This window comes from Zalophus californianus, chromosome 3, assembly GCF_009762305.2.
Source record: "Zalophus californianus isolate mZalCal1 chromosome 3, mZalCal1.pri.v2, whole genome shotgun sequence".
NCBI classification, from domain to species: domain Eukaryota; kingdom Metazoa; phylum Chordata; class Mammalia; order Carnivora; family Otariidae; genus Zalophus; species Zalophus californianus.
In genome coordinates, this window is record NC_045597.1 from 51368079 (window position 1) to 51392616 (window position 24538).

The 24538-nt window shown below is 43.6% G+C and overlaps 1 long non-coding RNA gene across 1 annotated transcript; it reads right to left on the reverse strand.

The window, feature by feature from the left end:
• Window positions 1–205: 205 nt before the first annotated feature.
• On the reverse strand, window positions 206–9681 carry LOC113919256. The gene is made up of 3 exons (XR_003518916.2): window positions 9549–9681; window positions 8930–9130; window positions 206–293 (listed from the first exon to the last, which is right to left on the reverse strand). It is a non-coding gene; the product is annotated as an uncharacterized LOC113919256 (long non-coding RNA).
• Window positions 9682–24538: the final 14857 nt, after the last annotated feature.

Sequence of the window (24538 nt, forward strand, 5' to 3'; positions counted from 1 at the left end):
GTTCTGGGAGTCCCCAGAAACTCCAAACAAACAGCCACATTCCTAGAGGGATATCCAAACCCACCTCAACTCTGACCCAGTTAGATGCTGCAGAGGAACTGGGTGAAACAAACAGGGATGTTTGCAGGGCTTTAATCTTCTCCAAACACTGAAATATTGTTGAGATGTTTTATCTTCTATTGCACACGGAGGAGATTAAAAAGCCATGATAAATGGTGTGCTCTCCGGGAGGGAATGCCATATATAGGGCAATACATAATTTCCTGCCTCTGGTACCGTTCGGGATAATTGTCCTGGTAACGTGAAAACAAGAGGGATATTAATTTAAGATTAAAGCACAATTATAAGCCCTGTCATACCGTTAATTTCTTTTAAATGTTCCTCTGAATAATTCCACCTTGCAAGATGGAATAAGCACACAATTAAAAACTGCATTAAATAAATGACTAACTAATTAATGAATAAAAAGAACTCTGAAAATAAAATGGGCCATCCAAATTCTAAACAATAACTTTAACAGCAGGCCAGATCTTAATCCTTCAGATCTTTGGAGGAACTGCACTTGGGTGCAGATAGATAGCATCTCTCTCTCTAGATTTAGCTCCCAAATAGCTGTGTTCTTGGCTCACATGTTCCCAGCAATAGCTTTAGGTAAAGGCACTGCAGGCAATGAGGCCGCATCATTGACCAACTCAAACACTGTTCTACTCTCCAAACCTTAACACCATTGTCTTCTTCCCAGTGCCTGAAACTCTTCACCTTCCTTTGTCCTCTAGCCAGAAATTCTACCAGGGTGATTCTGCCATTGATTAGGAATTCCATTACAAAATGCAAATACTCCTGTAAAGCTTAAAGGTGGACCATTCATTAGCACATTGATATGAATCAATTTAATTAGATTGCTTTCCTCCCAACACCTAATTGAGGCCAACCTCTTAAGGGAGCGGAATGAAGGAGAGAGGAATGGTCATTTTGCAGCAAAGGGTAATAGTAGGCTGAGAAAGGTAGAAATGGTGCAGGAGCATCCTGAGAGCCCAAGGAAGGTGAGAGAGTAAGACTCCCTAAGAAGCCTCTAGGACACATCCACAAGGGAACTAAGACTTTAAAGATGAGCCATAAGGATGAGGAAGAAAGGGGGGGGGGGGGCGCTATCAATTAAGATTGCCTTCTGTGTGCCAAATGAAGGTCACTGTGATTATATACATTTTACCAACTTAGGAAACTGAGACTCCTAAAAACTTAGTAATAATGAAGACCACATAGTAAGGTGGTAAATGGGAGAGAAGAAATTAAAACCTCCATCCATCTGACTCCAAAAGCCATGCTCTTTCAACCACATCACACTTCCTCGCAGCAACTTATGAGTTAGAAATGACTGCCCCCATTTTTGAATGGGGGGAGCAAATCAAGGCTTTCAGAGGCTAGAGAAGTGGAATCATTTGATAGTTCCAGGTTTGAAAACATAAGGCATGTGCGCTAACAGCAAACACTCTGGCTCCTTGTACCAAATGCGGGAATGGCAGGAGACGAGGCTGAAATGTTTCAAGTGGGATGATGGGAACCAGGAAAAACCGCTAATGCTACCCATAAATCTATGAGTCAAGCTCAAATCTTTGCCTCCAGGCTCTAACAGGATGTTCTGACCTTGAACTAACTCAAGTTGCCAAACCTGGGAGAGAGTCCAAGTTACACCTGAAATCGTTGCTTTCAACCTCAAACCATCTTGCCCTAACAGCCACTGATAAGAGCTGCAGTTAACAGCTCTGTTATCAGGGGCGAATTACCAACATAAAAGCCTGCAGTTATTAAAAATACCATTTAATTCTGGGAGGATTGTGAGATAACCCTTTTCACCAGGTGCCGGGAAATTCTCAGAACACTGGGCTCGGAGAAAGCCTGTCACTCGTACCCAAGGAGGTATGACCACAGCATCAGAGCCCAGTGCCGCCTGCACGTCCAGCCTCTGTGACTCTCTGCTTGCCTGGTAGCATCACCTAGGAAGCCCTCTCAGGCTAGAAGACTGCTAGCAGCCCGGCCTGGGGGCTCACCTGGCGCAGCCTCCTCAGCCGGCCACCCCCAGCCCCTCTGGGTCCCCAGAACCATCCTGCCATCCACTCTGCTCCAGCTGGTTGCCCCAATTCCTGCTTTTACCAGACTCCCCCTGCTCACAGACGTCTTCCTTCCCCAGGGACCCCACCATCCCAGAAGGATCCTCTCTTTGCTCATCAACCCCCAGCCCCTGATCCCTCGGTCTGTGGCCTTCTCCCCAGTCTCCTCTCCCTTCTAGAGGTAATCTGATAAACTCACCCACAGTCCCCACTACAGGTCACTTCCTGCATCTGTCACACATCACAGAGGGTTGTGGTGATGCCTAGCTCCCATCCATTTGTTAAGTTGCCGCTATGTTCAGGGCAATGTGGGGGACCAGGTATCCAGTGGTGACCAAAAAGGCAGCACCTTGGCCAAATGCTCTGAAGACAGGGTCAGGTTGTATTCATGGATGTAATCCCAGCCCCTCTCAAGGTACCTGATACATAGTAGGTAGTCAAATTGCAATATTAAAGCTAAAGGGTATAATTACAGTTCACAGAGGTTTTTGATTACTGTCTTAAAATGCTTAAGTGTAAATGGCCAAAAGATAATCAATAGGTTTTCCATTATAGATAACATATTTATATCTTAATGAGAACCATTAATCCCCTAATTAATCATCACTGCTCCCCCCTTCACCCCTTCACCCCCCTCCCCATACACTAACGGTTAGGATTTCAGTTCCTGGAAGGCCAAAGAGGGAGCTCTTCAGAGGAGACTCCCCTCCAAACCACACTAAATTGTCAGCCTTCTTCTCTAGGCACATAAAAAACAGGTCTTGATTGTCCCATCAACTCCCCACATGACAGCTAATAGAGTGCCCTACTTAACATTTTTCAGGAATCTAAACCTTGTGGCCCAAAGCCAAATTCAGCCCACAGATGCTCTGTAATATCCACGATTGGCTCTGCATTGTTTCATAAAATTTGAATTTTACAAAATGCATGTCTCAACTATGCCACAGGCCTCACTGTTCCCTATTGTCTTACACCTGGCCCCCATTAACAGGTACATGTTACTTGCCTGGCCCCCACCCCCACCCTGAGGGGCAGTTGGATTTTTGATTCTTGTGTGATATACAACAATTTAAAATTACTTTGATGCCCATAATAAGCTTATGAGTTAACGTATTATTATCCCCATTTTGTGGTTGAAGACTCTGAAGCTCAGGGAAGAAGTAAGTGACTCCATTTTCAATCATGGTTTTTTGTGGTCTGTGTCAGCCTGCTTTGTGGGGCTTGGATAGGTTATATCGGCAGCAATGGCCAGTGACTGCCTCCAAGACAGTGGTGGCCTGTAGGGTCTAGCTTCCTTCAGAGATTCTTAACCTGGTCTCCATGCACCCCTAGAGGTTCTAGAGATGGAACTATTAAAATAAATAAATAAATAAAAATAAAATAGCACACGATTTTGGTGCATGTGCATATGCTGGGAGAAGTGTCTACAGTCCTCCATAGCTCTCACGAATGTGTAACAGCAGTGTTGAGGTGACTACCTGGTTGGCAATCATTTCCTGGAGAATATCTCCTTCCTACCCACAATATGTGAAGCCACCTGGTAGGGCCCGGGAGGGTCCCTCGGGGTTTACAGTTAACCAAGTAAAAGAACCATTATCTGTTCTTGCCAGTAGTCCCCTGGATTATCTCTGTAACTGGTGGATGACATGGGAGCAGGGTGGATGGGTCTAGCCAGGTGTCTTACCTGGAAGAAGAATGAGTGTCTTACCTGGAAGAAGACCCAAGCTCTTCTGAATTATCTGGCGCTAAGAGCAACATAAAATATTGCCCAGGAATAGATGAAGGAAGATACAGTGTCTCAGCAAAATTTATCAAAACCAATAGGACGTGAAAGCACTGAAAGCTTCCTGAAGATGGTGGGGGGAGGGGAAAACCCAGAAGGCGAAAATTGCCATGCAATACAAATTCAACAGGACTTAGCAAGACTGCCATACAAAGACCCCTCCTCCTTGCTGGCGATTCTCCCTAGACCTTGCCCCATCTCTCACACTCATAATCAAGACCTGGCCACCTTTCCTCCACCCATTGTTATATGGCACTTAAGTATTGTTCTTGTTGTTGTTTTAATGAAAAGTAAATTGCATATTTCCTATGCTTTAAACCTCTTGTTCTTACCCAAACTTTTACCAAAGCCTACAAAACCTTACATAGTCCAACTCTTGATTACTTCTCCATCTTCATCTCCCACCTACACTCGAATTCATTTCCTTCATTGTACTTACCAATGTCTGAAAAAATCTTTCTCATTTATTTATTCAGCAAATACTTATTGAGCACCCAGTAACTAGCTATCAGGACCTACTCTAAGCGCTGGCAACACAGCAATGAACGAAACAGATTTTAAAAAAACCAACAACCTGCCCTTGTAGAGCTTACGTTAAGATATAGACAAATTAGGGAGTTTGTTGACTTATTTATTGGCTTTCTCTTCTGCTAGAATGCAACCTCCTTGAGAATAAAGACTTTGATCATCCTGGTCAGCTGTACCTTTGCTATACAGGACTATGACCCATCATAGATGCAGAATAAATATGTATTAAACGAATAAATGAAATTTTCTTGATTCAAGACCTTGTCCTCCGTTCAGAACAGGTGTCTGATTGTACGTTCCTCTGCAAGTGCGGAAGACCACCTGAGAGGATCCTTCCCACACTGGGCCTCCCCAGACACTGGGACAGCGTGGGTACAACTGCTCCACCCTGGGCCGACTTCTAAGCTTGGACAGTGAAGAAGAGTTGACTTTTCCCAGCCCAGGTGTTCCAGTCTGCCCTCTGCCTTTCAGGAAGCCAGACAGAAACTCCCATTTTGGGGCTCCTGGCTGCCCCATTCTCGGTCATGATGTCCCCCCACTTTCTCACCAATCCCTAAGACAAGAAGTCTCAGAGGGGCCCTGCCTGATCTGGCCCTGGCTGCACCTGTTGTCTCTTTCAGGTGTGTTCAACTAGAGCCCTCAGGTCGTGATGAGGTCTTCTGCTTGAAGGAAGTGAACAAAATCGACCTCTGCTTCCACCATCAGACCCCCCCATGACCACCACCCCCTACTAGCCATTTTACTCTGGACAATGGGTGGCATCCACCCAGACACCAATTCATGGATGAAGATCCCTATTACACAGAATGGGTTAAAGAAGCTAGTTTTAGAAATAATGCTTAGCACCTTCTTCTGCCAGAGCTTAAAACACTTCATAGGCAGCATCTAATTAATCTTCACCAAGTCCCCAAGAGGGGAAAAAAAAAAAAAGCCTTTTATTATCCTCTTCCAGCAGCAGAGAAAACATGGAGAATCAGCATTTTCCTCCGAGGAGTGGATCTGGGCCCAAAGTACATGGGGCTGCTACCTCCACGAGCCAAATGCTGACCATCAAACCCTTCCCTGTCCTTGGAAGCTGCAGAAGAAGAAGGGACACAAAACATAAATCTGAAGGCCCCTCCAACTGTGATGGGAGAAGGTGTCAATGACATGCCATGTCACAGCAGCGCTTGTGACTCTACTTTCTCGCTCTGTCCTTGGGAAGCACCAGTGTACTCTGAGATGTAACAAGCTTTCATACTGAAAGATTCTTTTTCATCTCCCTGGGAAGTTGGGATACCTGGAGACTGTGTTTTGAAATACATATATTGACATCCAATTATACAGCTCTGCCTCCATGGTGTAACTCCCTTTGTCAGATCACTCTCCCCGCTAGGATCTGCTCAGACCCTCTTCACTTTCACCAGGATGACTCTCTCCCTCTCTGCGCTTCTCAGCCCCTGGATACCCGCAGGGAGAAGTGACTGAGCGTGGGAGGAGGCTGAAGGGGAGAGTGTCAGGCTCACCTTGGCTTCGGAGCAGAGCCAGGCAGCTGGAAGGCGGTGAGAGGGGGTATCCCAGGAGAGTGATTATGTGAAGAAAGCTGGTCTCTATAGACACCTGTTCCACTGTCTGTGTCCCTCTGTCTACTTCAAGTCACTCCTCACAAACCCCTCAGGGGACATAGCAGAATCCCCTCAGTCTGCCCTCCCAGTGATCCACATTCTAGATGTGACAGGTGGTCACAGGCGTCGTTGGCATAGGCGATGGTTCAACCAGGAAGAAGCAAAGCTCAGCCTCTGGAAACACAATACTCCCACCTGGAGATTCTTGATCTGGACTTCAGGAATTTATAAACTTCCTGAAATTATAAGCAAAACTGTATACACATGTGAATATGCCTGTTGTTCTGGAGAAAATCCACAGCTTTCATCTGATTCTCCTAAGGTTCTCTTCCTTGACGATGTTAAACTTATGTATCCAAAGGAGAAATTTTCCAACAGTCTGACCAAAAAACTGAAGGAGAGATGAGAGACAAGCAGGTCCATTCACTGTGCCCCAATACAAACAGCGGACACGTGAGAGAGGTTTCCCAGGTGCCAGGAATTGCTCTAAGCATTCTCCACTTAGAAATTCATTCCATTCTCACAGGCGTCCTACAAGGAGTTACCATCACTGACTCCATTTTACAGATGAGGAAAATGAGGCACTAAGAGTCACAGCAAGGAAGAGGCAAACCTGGATTTGAAAGCAGGCAGCATGGCGGCAAAATCTGGGCTCTGGCTGCAGCACCACCGGTGTGGCTGCCTAGCGGCCCACCCGCCCAACCCCCCTACCACTCATCCTCGCCAACCCCCTCACCAGCCTCCCCCCACCCCCCGCAGGTCCTGGGTTCCTCCTCACCCACACAACATTGAACGGATTGCCTCCAGGGCTACAGAACCAAACTCTACATACCGACTATAACGGGAGGAACAATGGCTTTGACAAATCTTTTCCCAGAGACTATATACTTGAGATGATCTATTACAAGCAAATGCTTTGTAAGCTGCACAGTGCTACACAAATGTGAATTAGGATGACAACTATAGTCTACGTTTTGCCTGAGAAAGTAACAATAAGAAAAAAAAATCATGCCAAGTGCTACAGGATATTTCCGCTTGAACCAATCGGCTTCTTCACTATTGACCACATTTTACACTTAACAGCCACTCCTCATAAAGTTAATTTAAATGCACGAAATCTGACATTCCTGTTTAGAAGTACTGGAAACATAAAACTCCCACAACTAGAACATCTGGCCTCACAGCGGCACAGATGTGTGTGCCACACATTTAATGGGGTTTTTTTTCCCACTGCTCTGCACCCAGTGGGCGCTCAAATATTTTGTCAGTGTCAATGGTGACATTACAAGAGGGTACACTTTTCCTAATGCTATTCCACTTAATTTCAAATTTCAAAATTTCTAAAATGCTCCAATAAGAAAGAATTTAACAGGAATTATTCAAATAAAAATCCTTTTCATCTAACTGAAATTCTTTTGCCCAAGATCTCAAAACTTCACAGACATAGAAAATATGGCTTGAATCCAGTTCAGTATATCTTATTTTCCAGAGTCAAAAACAAACATATAAGAAAAATCAGGCTGCAAAAATAACCAACTGTGAAAACAAAATTGAGTTGGTCGTGCTTCTCACCTCAGTATTCAATCTATTTTAGGTTGGCTTTCAGCAGACTTCCTATTCATTCATTCATTCATTCATTCATTGAACAAGCATTTATGGAGCACTTCCAATGTGCCAGGCACTGTCCTAGACTTTTGGGCTGTAGCAATTAGTAGAACAGGAAGATTACAACCCTTGCAGAGCTTACATTCAAATGAGGGAGTCAGAAATAAACAAAAACATAATAAATAAGTGAATTTGACAACATATCACAAAGTTACAGGTGCTCTGGGAAAAGCAGAGATGGATACCTGAGGGGCTTGGAGGGGTGACAGCGTTAAACGAGGCAGTCAGAGTGGACTTTAGTTGTGCAGGTGAGAGTGAGCAAAACAGTAAAATCGGTCAAGGAGCCAGCCATGTGGACATCTGGGAGAAGAGCCATGCAAGCAGAAGCACTGAGACAGGGCGCCTGGGTGGCTCAGATGGTTAGGCGTCTGCCTTCGGCTCAGGTCATGATCCCAGGGTCCTGGGATCGAGTCCCGCATCGGGCTCCCTGCTCCTTGGGAGCCTGCTTCTCCCTCTGCCTCTCTCTCTCTCTCTCTGTCTCTCATGAATAAATAAATAAAATCTTTATAAAAAAAAAAAAGAAGCACTGAGACAGAAGAAGAGAAAAAGCAAGGAGGCTAACAAGGCTGCAGCAGAAAGCTCCAGGAATGCGGTGGTAGGGGATGGGGGTCAGAAAGTGGGGGCGCTTGGAGAAAGCCTGGCTGTGGAAGGGTTTGTGAGTCATTATAATGACTTTTACTTCACTCTGTGTGAGATGGAGAGCCACCGGCAGGTTGGAGCAGAGAGGAGGCACCATCTTTTATTCTAAAAGCATCCCCCTCTCTATTAAGCCCAGATGGTAATGTGTGTGTGGAGGTTGGGAGGGAGAAATCAGGAATAGAAGCTGGAAGACCAATCAGGATGCCACTGAAGTTACCCAGGCAAAGAGAGGGGAGGTGGCTGAACTAGGGAGGCTGCAGTGGAGATGGGGAAAAGTGGCCAGATTCTAGAGCTATTTTGAAAGTAGAGCCTATAGTATTTCCTGATGGGGAAATTCCTATGGGATAAGATATGGGCTGTAAGAGAAAAAGAGTCAAGATGACTCAGGGTTTGGGCCTGCAAATTTTATTATCAAATCTCAATGAAGCAGCAGAGAGCAGTGGGAAGCAGGGATGGTCTCAGCTTATAATGGTAGATATGGACTGTCCGATGGCCAAGGGACAGCTACCAAAGATGTCCTTCTCTGCCCACGGCCCCACCCCCGAGAAGGTACCATGGACCTTTATTCTCTCCCTCCCTTCTCCTCCCATCCTCCTACATACCCGGAGCAACAACCTCTAGCCTTAAAGGGTGTCGTGCACATCCAGATTCAGCATTTCTTTTCTTTTCTGACATCATTTGTCCTAATCTTCATTCTTCAAGCTTCCAGGAGTGCTCAGAGTGCTGATCTGGTGGTAGCCATGAACAAACATACTTTCCATGGTTTTGGAGAGGCTGATTGAATTTCCCTTCCACTTTCAACTCTATAGAAGCAGAATGGGTTAAACACAAATTTCATGGATTAAGGAAATTTCATAGATTTTTCTGAACACATCTGAAAAACTGGTTTAGTACGTGGCATTTCAGTCACACCCTAACCCAAACCCAGAAGTTCATATTTGCTCTTTCTGCAGAAGGCATCTCATTAAATCACTGTCTAGTCCATAACCAGCTTTATTGGGACATAAATTCATTTCACTAAACCAATAAATGTTAATTCTTCACCCTGGAGATTCTAGTCGGTCTGGTTTTATTCTGCTCAAGCTCCTGAGGCTGCCATCAATTACTCATGTTTGGGTTTATATGTCATTATGGAATCACTTTAGCTAGAACTAACGGGAAGTGAAAGGACAATAAAGCTAAGCCTCGTTCCAAAGAGAATATACAGAAGAGGGCATTCACCTGAACCCCATTATTCTTTTCTATAAATTAAAATATCCTGGCATTCTGCACCAGCAATCCATTATATTTAGATTCTCCGCGAAAGCGAGGCGGGCAAGTGGAGGGTACTAACGGCAGCAAGCTAGAGGGCCTGGACTCGGAAGGCTCAGGCTGGAGACCCGCTTTGCGATAACGAAGTGTGTGACTTTCAGCCTGTCGCTGATGTCACAGAAGCTCGTTCTCATCTGCAAATGGAGCACAAAGCAACACCCGTCTCACAAACTAGGGAGACGTAGACGAGGCGGTGGAAGGGGGGGCGGGCGTCTGGTTCAGAGGTGCTCTCCCTCTTTCCGTTCTCCATTATTAACCCCAATTTGCCCCAGCAGCCTTCCACCGCGCTCTTAAGTGATTTAACCTCTTGCAGCTTCCATTTTCCCATTTGAAAAATGGGCCTGATCATATCTCGCCTCCATTTTCCCCTCACGGGGAACACCGATACAGATCGCCTCCGTAATGCTCTTAGCATCTGACCGGAAATGGGGTCAATTTCAGAAGAATGTAATACCACCGAAGCAGGATTCCATTTTTAAAAACAAAGGCATTATCTCTCCAACCAAATGTTCTCTCCTATGATGGAAGGTTTCTCTTTAAAGCTGTCAGCTCTTTTTTTCCCCCTCACATACAAAATGGCTTCCTCTCTCGGAACCATATATAACTTCTGAAGCAAGGGGGGAAAAGCAGAGTTGGCAAAAAGTAGAGGTGAATTGAATGCCTGTACATCCCATTCAGGATAAACTGCCCTTGGTGTAAAACAGTCAGTAACATTTCACAAGGAAAAAGTGCGGATAAATGACTGCAGTCCCAGGACAGTGCTCCTGATGGCTTTTTATAAACCACGCATGCTGCCTGGACGCCTCTGTGCCTGCTCCCTGCCTCCGCTCCGGAGAGAGATCGTGCACGGGGCTTCAAGCCAGCCATGCCATCCACACCAGCAGGCTCCGGCCAGATCGCGCTCCATCTGCACGCCAGAGAGGCTCCTGTTAGCATGGACTCCTTCCTGGGGCTGGAGCAGGTCCTACTGCCAGGCCTGGACCTAGAAAGGTGGAGAGAGCCCAGTGCTGAGCACTGAACAAAGGAGGAACCGAGCCACGGGGTGAAATGGGATAGGCATAAGTCGCCTTCGGAAGCCAGTGCTGCCAGTTACAAAGTGTGACCTTGAACCACTTCCTCCTTCTTTAAAAAAATGGAGATTTGTAAATCCTGCCATATAGGTGGTTGGCAGGATCAAGTGCTATGACAAATGCACTTAACACAGAGCTGGTATTCAATATATTATTATGCTCTTCCTTAGTTACTAGGGTTACCTCTATTAGTCCTCACCTGGGATGCTGCCAAGTAATGAGGATTTGTGAATGAAGAAAGGGAGGCACAATGTGACTTGCTCAGCAGCCACCTGTCTCCAAACCCACCCTCATGACTGCACAGAGTTCAGCCTCTTTATCCAATAAGGAAACTGAGACTCAGAGAAGTGAATGGGTTAAATGTCTTTCCCAATCTCCCTGCAGATCAAGGTCAGGACTACATGTTTCCAGTTGAATGCTCTTTGCATTAGCCTAGAATCTTAGAGATCATCTTCATTTCGCAGATAAAGAAACTAAAACCCCAAAAGACAATGACTGGCTCAAGACCAGATTCCAAATATCAACAAAGGACCTGGAGCTCTTTCAGAATACTCTAACATGTCTTTGTGCCCTATGCCTATGAACTCCCAGCCTATAGTTTCTAACATGCATTGAGAGCCTGCTATGCATCAGACACAGTCCCTGCTCTGAAGGAGTTAACAGCCAAGTAGAAGAAGTCCACAGGCAAGGACACCTGAATGGCAGGTGCTACTGCAGGGATAAGCCTGGGATGGGAGGGAGCGCACGGGAAGGATACCTAACCCAGCCTGGAGACATGGAGGTTAGCGTCCTGGAGGAAGATAGGTCTAAGCTGAAGGATGTGCAGGAGCTAGTCAAATGAAGTAGAAGGAGAAGAGTGTCCAGTGTCCAGGAAGTGGGAGGAAGGTGTCAATAGCCAGAAGTTCAGGGAGTGTGGCCCTATTAAGAGAATTAGAACAGGAGGGGAAAACAAAGACCAGGCTGGAAAGGGAAGCAAACTGGTTAAGGACGTGTGAACTGTTTCAAGAGTGTGAACTCCATGCTGTGAAAGGCAGTCGTTGCTTGTTGCACAGCGAACATGCCCATGAGTGGGTGGGAAAGACCTCTATCACCCAGAGACAGCAATGTTTGTCTGCTAAAATATACTTTCAGTCCCCCATCAATTTCCCATGAATATCAGACAAACAGGGGAAGAAATCAAACTACTGCATAATATATCTTGATTTCAGTAGTCATTCCTTCTCTGGGAACAAGATGGAGAAATACAGATGGGACAGTCGCCCTACTCGGTGAAGGAATTTTATTTTTATTCTGGACATTTTAATCCAAAGAGTTGATTAAAGGGCTGATGTCTCACTCCAGAGAAGTCTCTAGTAGCATGCCACCAAACTCTCTCCCCCTGACCCTTTTCTGGTGGGCACAGGCCAAGGCTTTGAGGAAGAAATGGAAGGCTTGTTTATCCAAAGCGAAGATGACTCCAAGATAGCAGGAGTATTCAGCAGTTCAGAAGAAACCATTTTAAAAACATCAATAAAGTCATATAAATAAAATTAAATGTAGCAGGGACAAATGTAAAATCGTGCATTTAGACTCAAAGAATTTACTGCAATAGAAGGAAGAACTTGATAGTGGTTGGTGTGAAGAAAAAAAAAAAGTATTTTCATTAACTGTGTGACACAATTGCTAAACAACACAAATGGAGAAGAGCCGTTTTTTATGGAAACAGGAAAGAAGTGAACAAATGAATAAGATCCGGCTTCTATTTTCAGGCTGCTGAGGTCCGGGACAGGATGGTCCCAGGCAGGGTTATGAAGAGTGTTTCTGTGAGTCACTCCCGCCCACCCCCACAGGAACGCCTCACATATACTCCCCTCAATACAATGCCCTTCGAAACCTCCTCTCTTGCTCCCACTAGCAGTGGCCTAACTGCTGGGAAGATGTGACATAGGACACTGCGGGGACATCTCCTGCATTTCCACATTTCACCCCATTAATAGGTTCACAAAGCAGCTTCAGCGCTCACCCTCACTGACTTGGAGAAACTAGAGGTCCGACCCTCTTCACCCCACACAGCTCTGCCGCGATGCCCAGTCCTGAGAGTCCATTACCTTGCCAAACTGGTGCTCACCACCCTTTTTTTACATTAGCGTGGGTTTCTCTCTGTGGCCCCTTGACCCCACATGTAAAGAGACCAAATGGATCTGTCTGCCCAGCCCTCTAGACATGCTGGACTGGTCCAAACGCTCCATCTTAGCAGCGTGCCCTGCACGCACAGCCTCTCTGCAGCAAGACTCTGTCCACATCTAAAGAGGACATAACCCAGCTGCAGTTCATAATGATCAACACTTATTCACTGGATGAGTGGTGAAGTTTCTAGAGATGTACGATAGAAATGGCTGAAGGGGTCGGACTATTTGTCTTGGGGAAGCATTAGTGCAGACAGGGTATCTGTCTTTGGACATCTGAATGGCCATCTCATAGGGGAAAAGTAACAAGGATACTCTGTGGAGCTCCAACACAAATAACCAGGTCTGAAATGTGTAAGATGAGATGAAACATATTTTGGCTCGTGGTAAGGCAGCACCGCCTAACAATTTAAGCCATCCATAAATGAAATGAGCTGCCCGGAAAAGTAATGATTTCTCTGGCACTAGAGGTGTTCCTAGTGTATTCCTGATGGCCAGGGGGCAGGGGCTTGCCGAAAACACTCCTGCTTTGGTAGGAAGTTGGACCAGAGGTTGGGTTCTTTCCAAATCTATGGTTCTGCATGCTGCTGGATCTTTGTTCAGACTGTGAGGCTGCTCCGTGGCTCCTGTGTAAGTGCATAGATCCCTGAATATCCAAAGACAGAGAAGAAAATGCAATGGACTTGACTTGTTATCTAGGCTCACTTTCTGATTTTATTCCTTGAAATGAATGAGACTCTGGAAATTGTGTTATTTCCCTAGATAAACTATTCTAGTTTCTATCCCCTCAGAAAGATTTCCGCTTTCTTCCTCTTAAATCTCTAGGCCTAACTCTTAAGCCCATTCCTTCTGGCTTGATGCTCAGCGAATATGAAGAACAATCAATCATAGCCCTCATTATACCAATTCATATAACTAAAAATGCATTGCGTAAGGCTTCTCTCCTGTAGGCTGAGAAATTCCAGTTCATTTCCTGCGCTTCTTAAGTGCTTTTTCTAATGATCACTTCCCCAAGTTCCTCTAAAAGTTCTCTCAAACTGAGCACAGAACTCCTAATGACTCCATTTGCTATAAGAGTGTTTCCCAAAATGTGTTCCGTGGAACATTAGTTAATAGGGGTTTTTTTGAAGTGCCTTGTGATCAAATAAATTTGGAACATTCCAGTCTAAGTGAAGTTAATCAGATTCCTCAGAGCTCTCGATGTGCATTATGAATTCTCCATGATGCGGTATGTAGCATCTCCCAAACTTATGTACCCAGAGATCTCTTTTAGGGCATCTAAAAGGGCTCATGTTCCACAGAATACAGTTTAGGCAAGTGCTCCTCTATAAAGTGATGTCCCCCCATGGAGCCCTCCATCCTGGAGCCCTTTTCTAGCCATGTGACCAGGCCTCTCTCTCCTTCCCTCAGGAACAGACTCCCCAGCCAGGTTCACCTCATGGCCCTGCCTTCCTGCCACCATTCCTGTTAGCCCTCCCCTCACCTCCTGGCCAGACCTTAGCCCAATTTCAGACCCAGCCTGAGCTGAACTGGTATAACAGAGTGATTATGAGGGTGCCCAGAATCTCAACCAGTGCTACCCCTTCAAGAGACAGATGAGGGGCGCCTGGGAGCCTTAGTTGGTTGAGCATCCAGCTCTTGATTTCCACTCTGGTCATGATCTTAGGGTCCTGGGATCGAGCCCCACATGGGGTTCCATGCTGAGCGCAGAGTCTGCTTGTCCATCTTCCTCTCCCCCGCCACACCGCCCCCCCCCCCGCTTGTGCTCTCTCTCTAAAATAAATAAAAAAAGAGAGAGAAAGAGATATATGAGAAGACCAAGAATGTCCAGGTTGGCTTTCCCACAGCAGGAGAGAGAAAGAACTGGGTGACAGCTCCCAGCTCAGTGCTCCTTATACTCACAAGGGAGCTGGTCTGCAAGCAGGGACGCACTGCAAAAACACTTTCCTGGGCCTCTCTTCATCCTTCATGAAGCAGACTCTCTTGAAAGCCTATCTTTTTTAAAAAGCTCACAAGATATCCTAGCGCTCCATCTGGTTTGGGAACCATCATATCACATAGCACCAGCTCCAAAAGCAGGGTCACATGTCAAGTCCAATCTGGGCTCTACTCTCAATTTATTTACTAGTCTGAGCAAGTCAACTTATCTGAGCCTCTGTTTCTGATTGGTAAAATGAGTCAGTTGGACCAGTTACCTGGTAAGATTCCGTCTAGTAAGAATCCTCGAGGGCGCCTGGGTGGCTCAGTCGTTAAGTGTCTGCCTTCAGCTCGGGTCATGATCCCAGGGTCCTGGGATCGAGTCCCACATCGGGCTCCCTGCTCAGCGGGAAGCCTGCTTCTCCCTCTCCCACTCCCCCTGCTTGTGTTCCTGCTCTCACTGTCTCTCTCTGTCAAATAAATAAATAAAATCTTTAAAAAAAAAAAAAAGAATCCTCGATTCTGTCATTTCTAAGTGCTACCTTAGTTATGCTCAGCCTTTACCCATCTATTCTGGCTTGCACTATTCTCTCCCAACTCTGAGGATTTGCATAACTATAACTGAATTATAATATATATGTAAAATATTCCACCTTGTAATAATATTTTTGGATTGTCTCTGACGGGACAGACACTTTACAAATTTACTAATGCTTACAATAACCTTAAAGGTATTAATATCCTGTTTTAATAAAAAGAAACCAGGTGCCTACAATATGAAATAAAATTTTCAAGGTCATGGCACTTTTAAGCTGTGGAACTGGATTTCTAAACCAGGTCTGCCTGATTCCAGATGCTGTGCTCTGTCCACAGTGCCACGCTGCTTGTAATGTGAGTCATGTTTCCTCATTAAAGGTGTAAGTTTTCTCATCATGCATCCCTTCTAGCACTAGCACCTAGCTGAGTATCAAGTAGGCACTCAATAAATATTTGTTGGCTTGATTACTGGATTAACTCTCTCCTTCTACCTGGAACACAGACCGCATCTTTTCCATGTTGTAAAAAAAAGTGCCAAACCCAGAACCCATCTGCAAGTTTTCAGTTAGCTTAGAGTGGAAAATTACATCTGTGTAGACAACACCTGTAGACAGAAGCTTAATTAATAGGCTTATCTTGGATTGAATGAGTCGAAGATACAGTACCCCATGCAAAAGGCACCGGGGAATGTGTTGACTTGGAGGGTGCATGTTTCATTTCTCTTGTTTCATACTATTAAAACCATGTTAATGAAAATGTATTATTAGTAGTAATAATAATAAAGATGAAAATCCTCCCTTTCCTGATCCCTTACAAATGTTGTTTTTCATTTTGAATCCTAAACCCTCCGGGGAGAAGAGGGAAAGAGTGTCACAGATCCAGATAATGATCTTGGGTATTACACTGTTCATTTGGAGCTCTGATTTAGCTAAGCTGACAGATGTTGGGGAAAAACATGTCTAGCCTGAAAACTCTCTGGTGGCCGCCCAGCTGTGGCTGCAAACAGGAATGAGGTTTCTCCAACAGAGCTTCACGTTCATTTAAATTCAGGATTTGACATGCAGAATCGCCCTGCTCTAAAGGTAGAAGTTGAAGCTCAGTGATGTTAGGAACTGACTCCAGCCTGACACTTTAGGGACCAACAACCGAGCCTAACCACACAGCTCACTCAAAGTCCTTGAAATTACTGTCACTGGTTATGCCCCGCTGTCTTGACAAAACTGCCTTTCTTATTACCCGGTTACCATTTACACTAGGAAAAAAAAGCATCTTTGTGTTAACCGTCATCATGTGACACTTCCTTTGTTCTCTCCCCACAGCAGTTTAGAAGAGGGTAATATTTAATTCACCTTTAAATGATACCAATTTCCCTAATGGCAGTCTGAACTCATGTCTTTTCCCAAAATAAATAGGCGAGAGGCACCCTGGGAAAAGACCCACTTCAGAGAGACAGAACAACATAAAGGGTGGCCTCTGATGTCCTTGGGCCTTAGTTTTCCCACCTGCAATTTTTTTTAAAGGCATTTTGATCTCAAAGGAAAATCTGCTTGTGAAATATAAGGCAGGAGGTCTGCTCCTTCTCATCAGTGGTGGAGGGAAGTCAGCACCTGGCCTCGGCTTCAGAGAGCAGAGGTCAGAACACTGCAGGAGGCTCTTCTCTGGGCTCTAAACCCCAAGTAAACAAATGAGCCTGGATTTCAGAAATGCTTAGCACAAAATTTACGGCTCCTAAATAGCCTGAATGTTTTCTGAGAAGCAGAAGACTTCCCGTAATCTAGAATATGTGGCTTAGAGCTTTGAGTGCTAATTTTTATTACAGTGAAGGTTGTAGGCAGGAAAAAATGAGGGAGGTACTTGTCAGCATATTTAAACTAATTCATAAAAAGAAAAAGACATCAATACTTAATTTGTCACTGTAAATGAGTTCTAACCACTGGTCCCTTAGAAATACTAGCATCCTAAACATTCTCTTAGAAATACTAGATTCATGGGGCATCTGGCTGGCTCATTCAGAAGAGCGTGTGACCCCTGATCTCAGGGTTGTAAGTTCGAGCCCCACATTGGCTGTAGAGATTAGTTAAAAATAAAATCTTTTTTAAAAAATACCAACCTTCTTACACCTAAACCCCATTCCCAAATAAATAAATGCATTTGCAAACAGGGTTTCAAAAGAGAATTTTAATGAAAGAGTCACTTAGAGGTCAACCATGCCCTGGGACTGAGGACTGTGGGGAGACCCCTGACCCCCTGCCCCCATCCCTCGGTTATTACCAAGGCCTTGAGGCTACCCTCTTGAACTTTTATTTCCTTCTCAGACTCTGGGCCCTAGTTGTATTCTGAACTACTTTAAAAGTCAGCCATCTCATTTAGATGACATTAGTAGACTCATCGTGCCAACATCAGCTCTGCTATAATCTCATCAAAATTCACTCGTGTCTTGATACAAAATGGGAGAACAAAGGTATTACTCCAGGGTCAATTGTCCATGAGAATGCCTAGAATTTGTATTGCACCTTTATTTTAAAAGGGCTCCAAAGTCATCAGAGGAAGGCATCCACATCTAATTTAGCCCCACAGAATGACAGCATAATTCCACCTCTCCTCCATCTTTATGATGGAGACAAAGACTCCTAAGCAGAGAGTTTATGTATCTTGTTCAAGGTCAGCCAGCTCATTCCTTCACTCTTTCATCCAACAAATGTTTGTGGAGCATCTTTTCTGTGCCAAGCTCTAGGAGGAAAACAATGGCTAGCACTCTGTCCCTACCCTCAGAGGGGCAACGAGGTGGGATGAAGAGATTTGTGGAAAGATTATTATAGGGAGGTAGCGAGGCTATCATTTAGATGTGTACAAGGAGCTAGTGGAGAAGAGAAGAGAAAGCTTCTATTTATCTGGAGAGGGACAAAATCCAGAGTAGAATGTGAATGTTAATTAAAAAACAAACAAACAAAAACGCCTAGTGATCTGTCTCCTAGCCCAGCAGTTCTCAGCCCTAGCAGAACATTAGAATCACCTGGGGAGCTTTGCTCTGTACCAGAGCCTAGACTCTCCGTAGATTCATTGAATCAGGGTCTCTGGTATAAGGACCTATTATGGACTGAAAGTTTATGTCCCCCTAAAATTCATATGTTAAAATCCTATCCTCAATGCAATGAGTGTTAGGAGATGGGGCCTTTGGAAGGTAATTGGGTCAGGAGGGTGGAGCCCTCATGAGTGGGATTAGTACCCTTATAGGAATAAACAGAAGATTTCTCTTGCTCTCTCTGACTCTCTCTTTCTCTCTCTCCCCCCTTCCCTCCCTTCTCTGTCATGTGAGAATACAATGGGAAGCTAGCCATCTGCAAACCAAGAAGTAGGCTCTCACAACATAGGAGAACTGCCAACACCTTGAGCATGGAATTCTCCGCCTCCAGAACTGTGAGGAATAAATGATTATTGTTTAAGCCCAGCCTATGATATTCTTGTTATAGCTGCCCCAACAGACTAAGACAGTACCTGAACATTCATCTTTTTTGAAAGCTTCTCAGATAATCCTGTGGTGCAATATCCTGTGGTGCACCATATTAAACTAAGCCAAGGCCACCTTGACAAAAGCCCATAGCTTATGTAATAAAGTAGTGTTGTTTATCTCTCTATGTGTGTGCCACATCTCACCTCTCACCTTCTAGATCATCAGCCCCTTCAGGACAGGAACTAGGCTTTTAACTCTTCCACAGCTCTATTCAATCCCAGGGGACCAAGCGCTCCATAGTTACTTGATAAATATTCAGCAAACACCTCCAGTTCAGTGAAGAAGATAACAAAATGATGCTTGAACTTGTCCATGAACGTCTTATGTTCATAACTCAAAGGCTGAGGTTGTGCCAACTTTATAATGAAGTGTAACAGGTAGGCTTATTCAGCTGGATCAGAAAGATGTGTATGATTAAAACCAAAGACAATGATTGACTTGATGACCAGCCACCATCTACTAATGAGTTTTTCCTCTGGAAAAGTGGAAAACAAAAATGTTGCCCAAGACTGCACACTGCCATTTATCAGAGGGCAAAGGACTTGAATTCCAGTGAAATGGAATTTTTTCTTTAAAAGCAAGTTGACAGCATCCAGCTCTCAGTTGGCAATCAATGGATATAGAGGGAAATGAATTCAGGCTTTTGTTGGATTAACTGCTGGCCTGTAAAACGGAAGCAACTGGGAAGTTGTGCCAACTTTGGGGTCCACTAAATCAGTCAGAAGTTTTCATCGCTAAAGTCGCCCTGACAATGGTTGTCTGGGACAGCAGGACAAATGGGGGCTTCTGGCTGAAGCCTGTCTGGTGAGATGCTGCTCAGTGAGGTGCCCATGCCAGCTCGCTCCTCCTATGCCCAAGACACAGTGGAACTTTTCTGACTGAACTAAATCCTCCAAGCCTCATTAAATCACACTTTAGTACCACATTGTTCGGCCATCGCGGCTCCCAGTGTTGTATGTCAAACCTGTACCCTCACCGTCTCGGATAATAAAATGTTTTATGGTTTTGTTGGATGATTGCTCCGCGTCCCTTTTATTTTCAAAATGGCACATAATAAATACCCCCACAGAGGAAAGACTGATTTAATGGAAAACACCGCACTGGATAGAGCCAAAAGCAATCAGGCTCACCCAGAAAAGACAGCACAGCTGGTGGGGGTTCTGGAACCATGTCACATGCCAATATTTCCTCATCCATTCATGAAAAGCACAACTAGCAGGATGTAACTCTATGCCCCCAAATAAGTGGCCTATGAACAGTCAGTCCAGCCGATTTGGTGCCCCCATATGTCAGTCCTAACCCGGCTGCAATGACCAAACCTCAATTCAGCCAAAGATACCTTGTAGAAAGATCCAATGGACACACAGATGCTGTGCCAAAGGAAAACCATCAGCTCCTGCTCACTTCAGGAGGGCCAGGGAGCACCTTGTCATTCTCAGCACATCTGTACCTTCCCTCTGAAGGCTAATCCTGTGAGGCCTATCGTTTTGTCGGCTGATAGCGTAACTGCCATTCCCTCTCAAAAAGTCCAATTTAGCTTATAAAGGAGGCACCTGTTATCTACCATCGAGAACGTATGGAGTTCTGATTCGAGTTCAGTCTGATATTTTGATATCCCAATTCAATTATTTTAATAATACATAGGCTTGAATTTCAATCCAGCCTAGTTCAGTCGACTTTTAAAAAAATGAAACTTTGATGCCTTTTTGTAAAAATTAGCATTTGACTTTGGTTTTAGGTTCCACAATTGGTGTGATATATTCCATTTTAGCTCTGAAGCTTTTGCTAAGTACTTTGTTATAGTCAGACTCATCATCTGGGATATCACCATGCTTGTGAATTGTACCCTAATAACATGATCACTGCCAGGAGATTCCTCATGTAATTTAGCCAAAAGTTAGCATTGCTCCCAATTTAAAGGTTACAAATGAATATCTCCAGATCTATTCACTAAACTCAGGTATATTTAAATAATTTCTCCTTTAATGATTATTATTTAGAACTCTGAGACCTTAAGGTAACTTGGAGACATATAGGTTAGCCAAAGAACTGTCTGTTTTGCTTCCTAACATAAAATGCAAACATCAAATATCTTTGAAGGGTGAACAGATACATTTACTAGTGGTCACTAATGGCCATCTTTAATCAATGACACCATCTTTTTAAGGAAACAAATGAGTCAAATTTGTCTTGTAAGTAGGAGATAATTCATTAGTGAAGTTATTGCTCTTCCCAGTCAGGACATTAGCCAGCAACTAGCAAAATGGACTTTCTTTGCCAAGGTCCTATCAGTCAAAAGAAAGCAAGTATTTCTCTGTCAAAAGCATTATCTCCAATTTAAAAACCTTTTTTAGAGTGAAAGAGGTTTGTCTCAAGTAAGACCAGCCAGAGCAGTGCAAGGAGGGTGGGTGGGGGCACACAGCTGCCTGAGCTGCTGGCTTTATCTAGAAAGCCAAACATCCAAGTCATCCATAGTCAGCATTGCAGGCCTGTGTGCTACTGATCCATAGGGTGATGTCCACCAACCAGCCACCGCCCTCAGTGAAGAGGTGGACATACACCTCCCTAGGAAGCTTTCAAGACTCTTTGAGGAAATTATAAATAACCAGTCATATTTGCATAATTTTCCTAGACTCTGCTCCATAAAAGGAAAGTAAGAGAAAAGCCTGGAGATCCCCAAGACAATGAAGGCCTTGCAAGGCTCCCTTCTGCTGTGGTCACCTCCCCAGGTATTGAGAAGAAGGGAATAATGACCCTAAGATGGGTTCCCCAAACTTTCTTTATTGCACACCCAGCCATAAGCATTCTGAGCACATACTCCTGGTAAGTTTACATTTATTTACTTACAAATTAAACTAAACACAACTATATTACTCTATCGTGTGCATTTTTTTTAAATTTATACATAAAACAGACATTTTATAACAATGAGATAAAACAAGTACAGGACTCCTATTTCTACACAGACTAGCTATCTCAAGCCATCTTTTTGGCAAAAACAACTAAAGATGCTAGATATATATTTTCTTAAATCTATGTAAATGTGAGGATAAACTGGCAAGAAAGTAGTAAGTTTTCAGAGGCCAAAAACTAACTGAAGATGGAGCCCAAGGAAGTCAATGGAGCATGCAGGCAGCTTCCACCTGAGGACATTTGCTTACTTTGGTGAAGTTAAGCTTCAGTTTTCACGGCCTTGAGAATCGAAAGGCACAGGAGATAAGGAACTTCAGACCTCTCCAGTTATGGGTAAGAGTCTAATGTGAGTCCCCACTTATAAAGCTGGGATCCCAAAGGGCTATAATCTCCATGTAGGGATAGATTCAAGGTAAATCACCTCCCTGCTTAAGGGTACAGCAGAGGAATTCGCCTGTTTTAAACCTTGACATGGAGAAGAAAAGTCTTGAGAATTCCTAACCAGCAACTGATCCTTACACAGCTTTTCAGTTCAAGTTCACTGAACCTTAAGCCAAGACTTTAGTTTAAAGTGGTTCTAATGTGGTTCTAAAGTGGTCCCTGATGCCTGATAAAAACAAAACAAGGATTCTCTATTTTGAAATAACCTCAACTCAGGTCTTAAAGAATTCCAACTGACAAAGTTCTAAGAAATAGGATATCATGGCAAAAAAAAAAAAATCATAAAATGCACAAGGAAATAAGGCACTCTGTGCAAAGAGCCTACAGAAACAATTAGTTGACAGAATCAGTCATGGAAAAACCTGAAATGCTAGAATAATCATATTCAAACTACAAAATAAAAATACATGTTTAAAAAAATAAAAGAGAGATTTAAAATATGTGTAAGGGAGAGGAAACTAAGTGACCAAACTTATTTGGGAAAACATGCATGTAGAAATCTTAGAAATTATATTTAAATTTTTTTAAAAGATTTATTTATTTATTGTAGAGAGAGAGGAAAGGTGGAGGGAGAGAGAGTCTTAAGCAGACTTCCCACTGAGCGCAGAGCCCTATGAGGGGCTCGATCTCATGACCCTGAGACCATGACCTGAGCCAAAACCAAGAGTCAGATGCTTAACTGCGCCACTCAGGCACCCCTAGAAGTTATATTTGAAATTAAAACTCAGTGGATAGCTTTAACAGCAGATTAGACATAGCTAATAACATAACTAATAACAAAGAAATCTTTAGAACTTATCTGAATTTCAGCCCAGAGAGACAAAAAGTTGGAAAATGCATTAAGTGACATTAAAAGCCAGAGCAGATAGAGTGAAGGGGTCTGTCATACGTCCAATCAGAGTTGCAGAAGAAACGACAGTGAATAAGGAGGAGAAAATAATGAAGAAAAAATAAGAATTTTCCAGAGTTCATGAAAGACATCAAATATTCAGGGTATCTAAGAAATCTCAAGCAGCAGGTTAAATTAAAAAAAAAATCCATACCTAGACATATCATAGTGAGCTTGCAGAACACCAAAAACAGAGATGAGCAAAGAGCCGTGTTGCCTACAAAGGAACAACTATGAGACAGAGATGCTGACTTCTCAACAGCAGCCAGAAGACAAGGGGATGATACAGCAATGCACTTAAGTGGAAATAACAAGCAACCTAGGATTGTATATCCAGCAAAAATATCATTCAAGATAAAGGTGAAATTTTCAGAGGAAAAAAAAGAAAAAAGAATGTGTCACAACAGACTCTCACTAAAACAAATCTTAAGATACTTCAGTCAGAAAAAAACATTATCTTGGATGAAATATCTTAGATGGAAGAAAAATATGATGATGAGGAGGAAAGAAAACAGTAAATATACAGTTAACTCCAAACACATGCCATATAAAATACATAAAAACAAACTACCTTGCTGCATGTGAAGGAAAAAAATAGAGTCTGGGTCCCTGGTATCTTATAACATTTCAATCTCTGAGCACCTACTTGGACTCTTCTGAAAATATTGTGAGTGAGTGGGATTAAGGTATGATTTATAGGCAATAAAATGCATGCATCTTAAACAGTTAGTGCAATAGACTGTGACAACTGTATACAACCACATAATCATCACTCAAGCAAGATACAGACTATTTTCCTCACTGGAGAAAGTTCCCTCATGCCCCTTCTCAATTTCCCTCCTCTGGAGACAACCACTCTTCTGATTCTTATAACTCTATGATTAGTTTTGCCCATTCCTGAAACTTCATATAAATGGAATTATGTGAATTATTCTTTTGTGTTTAGAGTCTTTTGCTCAACATAATGTTTTTGAAATTCATCCATGTCGTGAATCAGCAGCATGTCCTTTTTACTGCTGAGTAGTATCACATTATATAAAACTTATTTATCTGTTCTCCTATTGATGGACATTTGGGTTAATATGCTCCTGCTGATGGACATTCTAGTTTGGGATTATTGTAATAAGGCTGCTATGAACCATCTTGTATAAGACTTTTGGGAATGCATGCTTTCTTTTTGGTAAATACATAAGAATGGAATTTCTTGTGTCAAATGTAAGTGTAAGCTTATGAATGTATAACTGCCAGTTTGCCAAGGAGATTAAATCATTACAGGGCTACCAGCAATGTAGAAGAATTCCAGATGCTCCAACACTTGATATTATCAGCTTTCGAAAGAAATTTTGCCACTCTAAAGGAGGTTTTAATTTTCATTTTTTTTTCTTTTTTTTTATAATATTTTATTTATTTATTCATGAGAGTCAGAGAGAGAGGCAGAGGCAGAGGCAAAGGGAGAA